Source organism: Falco punctatus, assembly GCF_963210335.1.
Source record: "Falco punctatus genome assembly, chromosome: 3".
Lineage (NCBI taxonomy): Eukaryota > Metazoa > Chordata > Aves > Falconiformes > Falconidae > Falco > Falco punctatus.
Genome location: NC_137582.1, coordinates 55,736,906 through 55,747,002, shown reverse-complemented (window position 1 = coordinate 55,747,002; position 10,097 = coordinate 55,736,906).

The following is a 10,097-nucleotide window of genomic DNA, read 5'->3' as shown; positions in this document are numbered from 1 at the left end:
TATTTTCTAAGAAATATCTCTGGTTTGAAGCTTAAGTCAAGGCACTCTTTATGTAACACTGGTGCTGGGAGTTAAAGGTGATTTTCTATGCATTGAATGGGATTACTCCCTAGCCTCAGGAACACTATCATCCCACTGTGCAGATCAGTTTTGCAGCTCACCAAGAACAAATGGCATACAGAATCTGTTTGGTTTGTCTCTACCCAGTGTGACTTGGAATTACAGAAGTAGCAGCACAGTAGTTTCCTAATGATGTTTCTGGTCCTGAGGAGCTCAAAACTTTCCTGTAGCAGAACTGCAAGGCAAAGATGCTGCAAGATGCCTTTGTTATAACTGTTAGGCAACTGGTTTCCAGAGACTATAGCCAGTTTACATATGCAGAAAATTTCCTTTTGAAGTGCAGAGGTGTTCTATAAGCATGGAGCTCCTCTCACAAGATAGTAATCATCTTGACCAGCTCATGGAGGACTCTAGTCACCCTTCTGTGCTTGCTGTTTAGGGTGCTGGCAGCTCCCATCGCCCTGGAGCTGGCTTCATTGTGTAATGTGACCCCCTTTCAAAGAGCACAGCTGGGTGTTTGGTAAGGGGCTTGTAAAGATTGTCTGGGAATAATTCAAGGTTGGAACTAGTGAAAGTGAGTATTTCTGAGAAGAGAGAAAGACCATAATGAAAGAGAAACTAAGAGAACAAGAAGTATCAGGGAGAGGTGGAGAGGATGAAAAGAGCCAGGATTAAATTTTATAAGTCAAGCTTTTGAATGGAAGGCAAAATAAAGCATTAAAGCTCACAAAGAATTTTGGTTAGGTTTTTACCTTCCTCCAAGATATTGTGGGCTTTTTTTATGGCTCTAATAATCTGTTTTCAGACCTAGTTAAAGTCAGCAAGCTAGCTGGAATGCAAAACTGTTGCAGTGGTTTGGATGGAGTTGGGAGAACATTGACATTCTAAGAGTATAGTGACTGTGGTTCCTGCGTTTAGTTCTAGGCCTAGCTTCCCAGAGCATGAGACTTCTCTACCCTTACTAGAAAGACAGCAAATGTTGTTTTCACAATGGTAGAGGCCTCCAAAATGGAGTGCAATATAACCTTTGGCTCCTGAAAGATTTGGCTTTCTGACCTTGGACAAATGACACTGGTCTTGTGATGACCAATCTACCTCCTCAAAGGCTTATGGAAAGGGAGGGAAGTGGTATGAGAGGCCTATAAAGTATTTAGCACTTGGGTGTTGAAGAGTCAGACAATTTTTTTTTCTTGGCTTTGGCTCTTTATTTGATTTTTTTCTGCTTAGTCTGTTTTTGTTGCTTTTTTCTGCAGTCTACAGATTTAGGAGTCGTGCCCCATCTACCAGTGTATGCTGCAATGGTGAAGGCTTTTTGAGGCTCTCTAGGATTCCTGCACTGATGGAGGATGGAAAAAGCATGGAAATGTTGCATCCAATAGCTGGCAGACCTAGCCAGCAAGAACCAGCTCAATGTTGGATCAAAGACTGTACTTGGTTTGCTTGCTTAGCAGCAGATCTTCCTTCTAGGAGACATCTGTTACAGCACCACCTCCTAGGTGAGGAAGGCAGCTTTAACTCCCTGATCAGAAAGGAATTATTCTCAATGGAAGAAGGCAATGGTGGCAGCATTTGGGATGCTGGGACAGCCAGTTCCCAGGCAGATGCTACAGGTGATGGTGTTTCCAGTAGTCTTGCAGAGAAGTACTCATTAGGTCCTTTAAATACACTAAAGAAATACTCTGCTCAGAGTTTTGACCAGCAAGTAGAAAGGTATTTGAAATGGCTCTGAGCTTCAGCACATCTTTGGAATTTGGGAGCCAAATTGGTTGGAGTTGCAAATACCAGTCTTAATGTGCACAATTGATTGCTGCAGGCTTCAGCCTGCATTGCTAAGCCATAAAGGTTCAAATAGGGTAAAGCCCAGTATATTGCTTTTAGATTGATAGACATCTAGAAAGACAAAACTGGAATGCAAATAGCTCCTTCATATGAGTTGCTGCCTTCTTCAGGAGTTTAAAAACCAGTAATAATCATAAGGCATTAAAAATGGAAAAATTCTTTGCATCTAAGCTAATGTAATGACTATTTCCTTTGCAGTTGTAAGGGATATACCAGGAAATATGGTTGTATTTTGTCTCTTTCTCAGCAGTAGAATCTCTTTTTAATAACTTGAAGGATATTTGAAATTCAAAGCCCCTGTATATGCCAGTATTTCCTTTCACTAAGTGTTTTAATTTACTCTATAGAGGCCTAGAGGGTTGAGTATTTTTGTGTGTTTTCTGATCTACAAATAAAAACTCTATTCCATTGCATATATTTGATAATTCATACATAAACAGCTATACAATCATGTGAGACATCTAAAGAACATTTTATTTTTACAAAAAAGGGGAATCTACACCCTTTAGCTGTGGTCAACTTGTATGAATTAAAAAATGAAAAACTTTGAGGACCATATTGAATCCTTCTGTTCTTCTTGTGAGATAGTGTGTAGATAAAAAAACACGATTTGGATTTCTCAGCTTAGAAATGTTTCCTTTATTTAGTCACTGAGTAGACTTCAGGAATACAGCTTAGCCTAACAGTAAAACAAGCATGTAGCTACTGGAAAACAGGTATACTTCAGGAGCCTGATCTTTCATGCTATTTGGAAATGCATCCTATTGGCAAGGTTTAGCCATGTCTCAAAGATTACTCTTTTCAATGAGCAGACTTGAAATATTGGATATAAGTTAAAAATAGACTCTTGAAGCAAAATCTCTGCTAGTGTATTTTCTTTCTGCACCTTGGTAGGTAGAGAGTTGTAAATGATCTCTCTTTATTATTGCTCATTTGGTTTGTGTAGCTTCTGCTATAATGCTGTCACATCTGCAGTGTATTTTTTTTTTTTTTTTTTTTGCTTGCAGAAGTTTGAGTCTTCTCTTTTGGGTAATAGGAGTGAGCAGAAACCAAGGGGTAGCAGCTGTCTCTAGCCTGTCCATCACACACAGGAAGAAAAAGACAGTCAGTGTCATGAAGATCTTGCAGATGTTTGCATCCTAGTCTGACATATGAATGGACAGTATGCTTAATAGCTAAAGAAGGCTTGTTGACTTCAGTTTAATATTAAGTATATGCTTAATCTTACTTGCTGAGTCAGTCTCTGCCTTGCACAACAGAGGCCCTATATATGATGTAAACTTTACATGCTGTATAAAGTTATACTGGAGTGGATCGGGCAACTTCTGCTTGAATTTAAGCAAGTGTCCAAGTCATGAATAGGCTGCTGCTTTAGTCAGATCTTGCAGAGTCCATAAATCGAAGGGTGGGGTCTTTTTCTGGTTTTTGGTCTGTTTTGTTTTTTTTTTTCCAGACATCTGCCAAAATACTCAAAGATGAATGTTAATCCTATGTATTTGATCCTGGGGATGGTGAATGTGAGTTACTCTTTCTTCCATGAGCCCTAAATTAAGTCTTATTCTTTTGAATGATAGCTGCTTAGCTTTCTAGAGCATTCATATAAAAATGTGGGGACTCTTCCTATGTGTTTTGTGCTTTATTTTTAAAGACTATTCATTGAACTAGAGTGAGATTTTTGTCTGTACCTGTTAGTAAGGCACTTGGCAAGTATTTGGCACTACCTGGCATAGCAGTAGTAAGGCATTTGGCAAAAAAATGGGACTACCTGGCTTAGCACAAGTTGCTTAATCTTTCCTGATATGTGTGATGCTTGCTAATTAGGGGTTTCCAGCAATGCTTGGAGCTTCTGCACTCAAGTCGCTGAAGGACTGAGTCTAGACCAAAAACCAGAAGCTTTTTCTCAGCTGAAACTAATAGTGTCATCTATTTGGTCTATGTTACATCAAAACAGTATTGTAAGCATGCATAGTTCAATTTGCCTGATGGGCTTGCTCTCTGAAGGTACTATAGGGTGTGATGCAGAATTAAAACTGTTATCTGCTTGTTATAGATGGAATACTGTAAGGCATCTACAGGCACTCCTAAAATCATGCCCTTAATTATGTACATATCAAATAGTGATGTGTTCATGAAAATCAGCCTGGTAATGCTTCATGTAGTCTTCCAAGAGCTTTTCTTTTCAGAGACAGGCTTGTGAAACACCTTCTTTTTTTTTTGTTAAATAAAACATAAGCCCCTAGAAATGTCACCAGTAGGTAGTAAGATACCAAGCATTGTAGAGTTGTCAGCTTTTTGACAGCATGATTCAGTATTGTGTGTTTTCAACATGACAACTATACAGTTTTTCCTTGTGAATCTGAGATCCTGTAAGCATTTCTGTGCAAGCTCATTTTTTTTTTTTGGTGTTGGTTTGTTGTTTTGGGGTTTGGTTTTTTTTTACTTGTCACAAATGACCCTGCAACTGGGATCTTTGAGTTAAACACAGGTGTAAAGGTCTGAAAGATCAAGACTTCTGAGGAAAAAAAATCCTCTCAGAGTAAGTTCCTAGGAAAGAAAAACCTGTGAGACATTAATTTGAAATATCTTCTAAGAAAACTTCAAGCAAAGCTGAGGAACAACTTGGGGGGAAAAAAAATTAGTTATCTCTTGAATAAAGTGGATCACAGGAGATAATATCTTTTTTCTTTGAGAATTTGAATTCTTGTGCTCCTTTCCAGACTGACTTGCGGTTATGTGCCTGTTTGTGTATATATAACCAAAGTCAAGGACTCTAGGGCCAAAGTCTGGGGCTGGAATAGCAGCTCCCATGAGTCTAAGGTTTCTCATGTTGCTGAGCTTTAAACCACCAGTTTTTTCCAGTGTGGGGTTTATAAAGTCCCCTGAACTCATTACATGTGCATGGCAATAAAACAGCAAGATTGTTTTATCTATTAATCTAGCTAGGATGAACAAGGAGAAAAGTCAAAGTAGCCTGAAGCAGGCTAGCTCTTGGCTTATGGATGCATTGGGGTTCTACGTATGTGTTCTGGCTACTGGTACAGGCTAACTTTCACATCACTGCATCTTTACTGCTGCTGGCACCCTTCCTTGGTCCAGCCAAGAGGCTGGGAGTACCTGGATACCAAAGAGGGCTGTTGACTCTCTGGAAGCATTTTATTTTTCTTTCCTCCATGTATGTTTACAGGGCTTCTTTTTCTTGGTCTGACTGAGGGTCTGGGAGAGCAGATGTCCCCATGGTGCTCTTTTACCTTTGCCTACATCTGCGGAGGCATCTGTGTAAGTAAGAGTCCATGGGAATAAGAAGGCTGGAGAGAGGACAATGAAGTTTGTGAGCTTAGAGCCCATACTGAGACCTCCTGAGTGTGGAAACAGTCTTTGTTCTGCCTTCCCACCATAATTAATGCAGTGCAGCCTTGATCCATGACTAGGGATCCAGTATACTATAAACTATCATTATTTCATTACAGTAGCCTCCTTTCCCTTCCTCACATCCATCTGCCATGTAGAAAGACACTTAACAATGTTTGAAACCAGCGCTGTTTTTCTGGACCCAGCTCTAAAGTCAACAGATTATTTCTGCTGCTCTGAGGAAAGATTCAAGGCAAACTTTGGTACAGGCTCAGGAGTTGTGGTGGTTTGTTTTGGTTTTTTTTTTTTTTAATTATTTATTTAAACCAGTCTCTGTGCCTACTTAGAAAGATCCAAAGAACCTGTGTTAAAGTGCTAGCTGAAGTGCTACAAATAACATTTTATTCCTTGCTCCCCACCTCCTCGCCCAAATAACTCTATTGTTCTTACAAATCCGCAGCATTCCAGCTGTGACTTGACAAGAGCCCTGACAGTCGCAAAAGCCAAATTGCAGGATCAGTGTTCTTGTTCCATGAATTATTTTACACAGCTAAATTTAATACTTTCCCCCCACTTCCCCACCTTTCATTCTGGCAGATATTTAAGCTGCAAATTAGAGATGTACTGAATTAGCCTTCAAACCTCACAAACGCTGTCAAAAAGCTGACTCTGTAATGATGTGACTTTGATATCAAACAGATTATTGCTTATGTATAGCAGCACTTACAAACATGTGCATACTTGTAACTCCTGGCCTTTGTGCCGCAAGGCAGCCGGCAGGTCATTAATGTACAGTACAAACAGGACAGAGCCCTGCAGACCTCGCAATCGGCGCGCTGGAGAGGAAGAGTCAGAGTTTCCAACAACCACTTTCAGTTGGCAGAATTGTGATTGGAACCATGTGACAGTTTGAGGCAATGTACCACAGGCAGCCAATTTATTACATATGGCAATATGATTAATGGTATCAAATGTTTTTATATAAAAAAAAAAGTCCTAGAATATTACAGCAGCCAATTGCATGGAGTCCAAGGCAGTACAAATCTGTTCCATGAATTCAAAGTCAGGCAGATGAGGTTAAATGAGAGGGCCAGAGCCAAGATAATGATTACAAAGTAAGCTGTTTCAGAAAAAAGCAGAGTGTTTAGAGTGCGTTTGTGAGCAACAGTCCCTTTTTTCTCCTGTCTTATGGCTTCAGTGGGTACAGTCTGGAAGAGGTCTCTGAAACCAAACCTGCCTTCTGCTCTTAGCCTCTCCTCTTGTAATCCAAAGGCTTGTTAATGGTATCCAACAAAACTTATAAGGCAAACAGCAGCAGGTGAAGAGGCAGAATGGACTATCATTTTTGTGAAGACTGCTTATGCTTGTGATTTTTGTAATTTTTTAAAATCAATTGTTATGCTTTACCAAACACATGATTGTTTGTAGTGTCTGCCAAAACAAAACAAAAAAAAAAATCAGTGCTAAGGGTACTATTATTGAGGAAGAAATTTCAGGAAATACAAGTATTGAGGGGATGTCTGCACATCACAGGGTCTTCCCAGGTCTCTTATTGTCCATCCTGCTGAGTCAGGAAAGTCTAGCACAGTTTTGGCCTGCATCTGTGCCCTGCTACTGCTTGGGAACCTGTTTAGGAGTCAGCACAGCATAGAGGGAGTTCCTCAGAGTCAGTCTGCAGAAGGTCATGTTGCTCTGAAGGGTGAGAATAGATGCAGGCTGCCTTATGCTGATGCACCTCCGTGCCACAGAGCAGTCCTAAGCACATTTCGGTTACTAGGGGTGACACAGGTGAAGATTACAGCAATAACATACCTTATACAAATACAGTAAATTCATCTAAATATCTTGTGGTTTGTGCAAAGCACAAATAACAGTAGTGCACTGAAATGAAAACAAAAAAGGAAAAACCAAAACAAAAAAACCAACAAAACCCCAAAACAAAACACAATCAAACCAACAGAAGCATGAGTTATGCCCACCTAAAAAGTCTCATGCATGCCACCTTACATAGGCTTCTCTAGCCAGCTCCTTACACACCTGGGAATTCATGTTTGTACATCTGTGTCCCCTCCCAATCTCCTTTTATGTGCTGAATGCAGCTGGGCATCCTATGCATGACTGGTACCTGACTTGGGTTGTGAAACAAGTGAGACATGGAAGAGCTCAGCTGCAGCTAGAGGCACAAGGTGGGAACTGCTGCTCCCTCAGTGACAGCTCATCCACTAAACCAGTGCTGGAAGACACCTACACACACATTTCTTGTGATCTCATGTAACTGGGGCTGTGCTAGCCCTATATTAATTCAATCTGCATGCAGATTGTCTGACCGTCCCTTGCAGCATTTAGCCAATGTCCCCTTTGCTTCCATACAGTTCCATGACACCTATGTGTGTCCAGGCTTGTGTGTTGGGATGCTGCGTGGTTCATGGGATTAGTGTTAAAAACTGTGCATGTGTTCAGACTTAAATTTCAGTGTCCCATGGAAAAGAAACCCTGTACCCCAATCCTTTTGCATAATAACTACAGCAATTGCAGACTGCTGCGTTCCCCAGGGTAGCTTTGGAGGTACAGAGGTGCTAGTCCTGAGTGAGCACAACTGCAAATATTTGGCATCCAGGTATGGTTTCTATTGTCTACTGTTTTTCCTCTTTTCTCACTCTGCTGCTATTATTGATGGTAGCACAACCCTTTTGTTAATACCCAAGGCTCCTTTGCCAGACTGCTGTAATACACTGCATGAAGAGTATTTTTACCTTTCCTGCCTCAATACTGAGCATACAGCAGGAGGTCCGATACGGCCTACTGCTTCATTTCATACGGCTTGTGGCCACACGGTCTCTCTTTTATGTGTGTGTGTGTGTGTATGTGTTTATTGTTGTTGGATAATGCTAAAGCTTGTAGTAATGTGGGCTGCCAAGGGGATTTTGAAAAGCTTATTTCTTCAGTCAAGGAAAAGATTTCCTGTACTTTGTCTGCGCTAAAGGAATTGTTGCCTTGCCTAACTGTAGACATCTGAGGTAGATGCTGTGACTTGCCCTTCAGAGATGCTCACCTCTCTCTGCTGACCGTGGAGGGAGCTGACAGCCCTGACCGCAGGCGCTCATCAGAGCTGCGCCCACCCTAAATTCCAAAAGCGGGTGATGCGAATTCCCCCTTCCCGCAGGCGCAACAGTCGGCACCTCGTGGCCCTCTGAGCTCCTGCTTACGAATGACAGCCTGGTCGTACGTGTGTTAGCATTTTAACAAGGCACAGAAGCCTTTGAACAAATTGCCAGAAAACTTTTAGCAGGGCGAGCGCACGCGAGCGCTGCCTGCACCAAGTGACCCTCTTACCGCCAGAGAGGGAGAGACAAAGTGCGGCACAAAGAACCAGCAAATGAAAGAGCTGGCTTGCAACTCTGATCCTTATGGACTTTTCTTGAGCTCTAGCAACAAAAAGTGTAACTCTTGTGATGAATACAGTCCTACTGTTGTATTCCTACCTTCCAACAATAATTTCAATTGAACCCTACAGCATGTGGAGTCCCTTTGCTTTTTAGGTCATAAAAGCAATATGTGGAGTAGAGACTTAAAAAATGGACTTTTAAAAGACTCCAATGCCTCCATCTCTCCAAGAACTCGACTGATAAATCTCCTGTGTAAAATGATCACATTTTATAGAGAAGAATCTTTGTTAGACATTCATTAGCAATAACATGTGAGCCAATTTAGGGAATGAAACCTCTCTTCAATATAAAACCCACTGTGGTCACTAAAACTAATGACTTTTTTGGCCTACCACCCTTTAATTCAGTAGCAAAGCACGTGAATTTCATGTATTGCTTAGTTCTCCAACAATTTGTTTATCTTTGAAGAGCAGGTCCCTGACTGTGTGAACTCAGGCACATCCAAAAGGTTAAGTAATAATAAAAAAGTAGATCAGGGCCACAAATGTGGTATTTAAAATCATGACAAAGTTCTGACTGTATTGAGGAGGTCTGGAAGAAGAACAGTTAATGGGCTTACTTCTATTTCGGCTCATCTCCACATGAGAAGCAGCTTGTGCAGGAAAGAATTGAAAATACAACATGAATTTAAGTGCTCTGAGGCTGATCTGAACCCATCAAAGTTGGTGGGAAAAAAAAAAATCCACTGAGTTCAGTAGTCTTTGGAGCACTTGATGCAAGTTCTGCTAATTACCAAAAAAAAAAAAAAAAAAAAGAAAAAAGAAAAGGAAAAAAAAAAGGAAAATTAGTTTGCCAGCCACCATTCTTTAAATGGAAATAGAAAGAAGGAACACTTCAGTTTCAGATGGGGGTTTTTTGTGTGTTTTACCTTAGATATGAATTTTTTGAACAATTAGATATACAGATGGTAGATTTAACAAAGAACAGAGCAGGCTGAAAAATATGGGAAGATGTTTTTCCTGGTTTTAAAACATAACTGACAATGGGAAGATTTACTGTTAGATTCATATAAGGTAAGTCGTAAAGATGGGAAAGATGTAATTGGCCTAATAATTGTAAAACAAATCCTGTCCTGCGTTTGCCAAAAATTTGTATCTATGCTTCTGAGGGGATGTTAGCTGTAATGTGCCTTGCCTGAAGGGCTGACAGGAGCGTTCCGGGGCTCCCTTTCAGCCTGAGTGCCAGGCTTTCCCTATCTTTAGAAGGAAAAGAGGGGAAGCTGCCTGTCCACGTCTTGTCCAGATGTGGAGCCAAGGCACGCACTGGTGCCTAGCAAGTGCTCTCAGGTCCTAGAGCTTGGAAAAAGACATTGAGTTTCTTAGGTCAAGTCTCCCGGATTTCTTTTTCCTAGAGGAATACATAATTTGAAGCTTGTTTTGTTTTTTACATATTCTCCATAAGAAT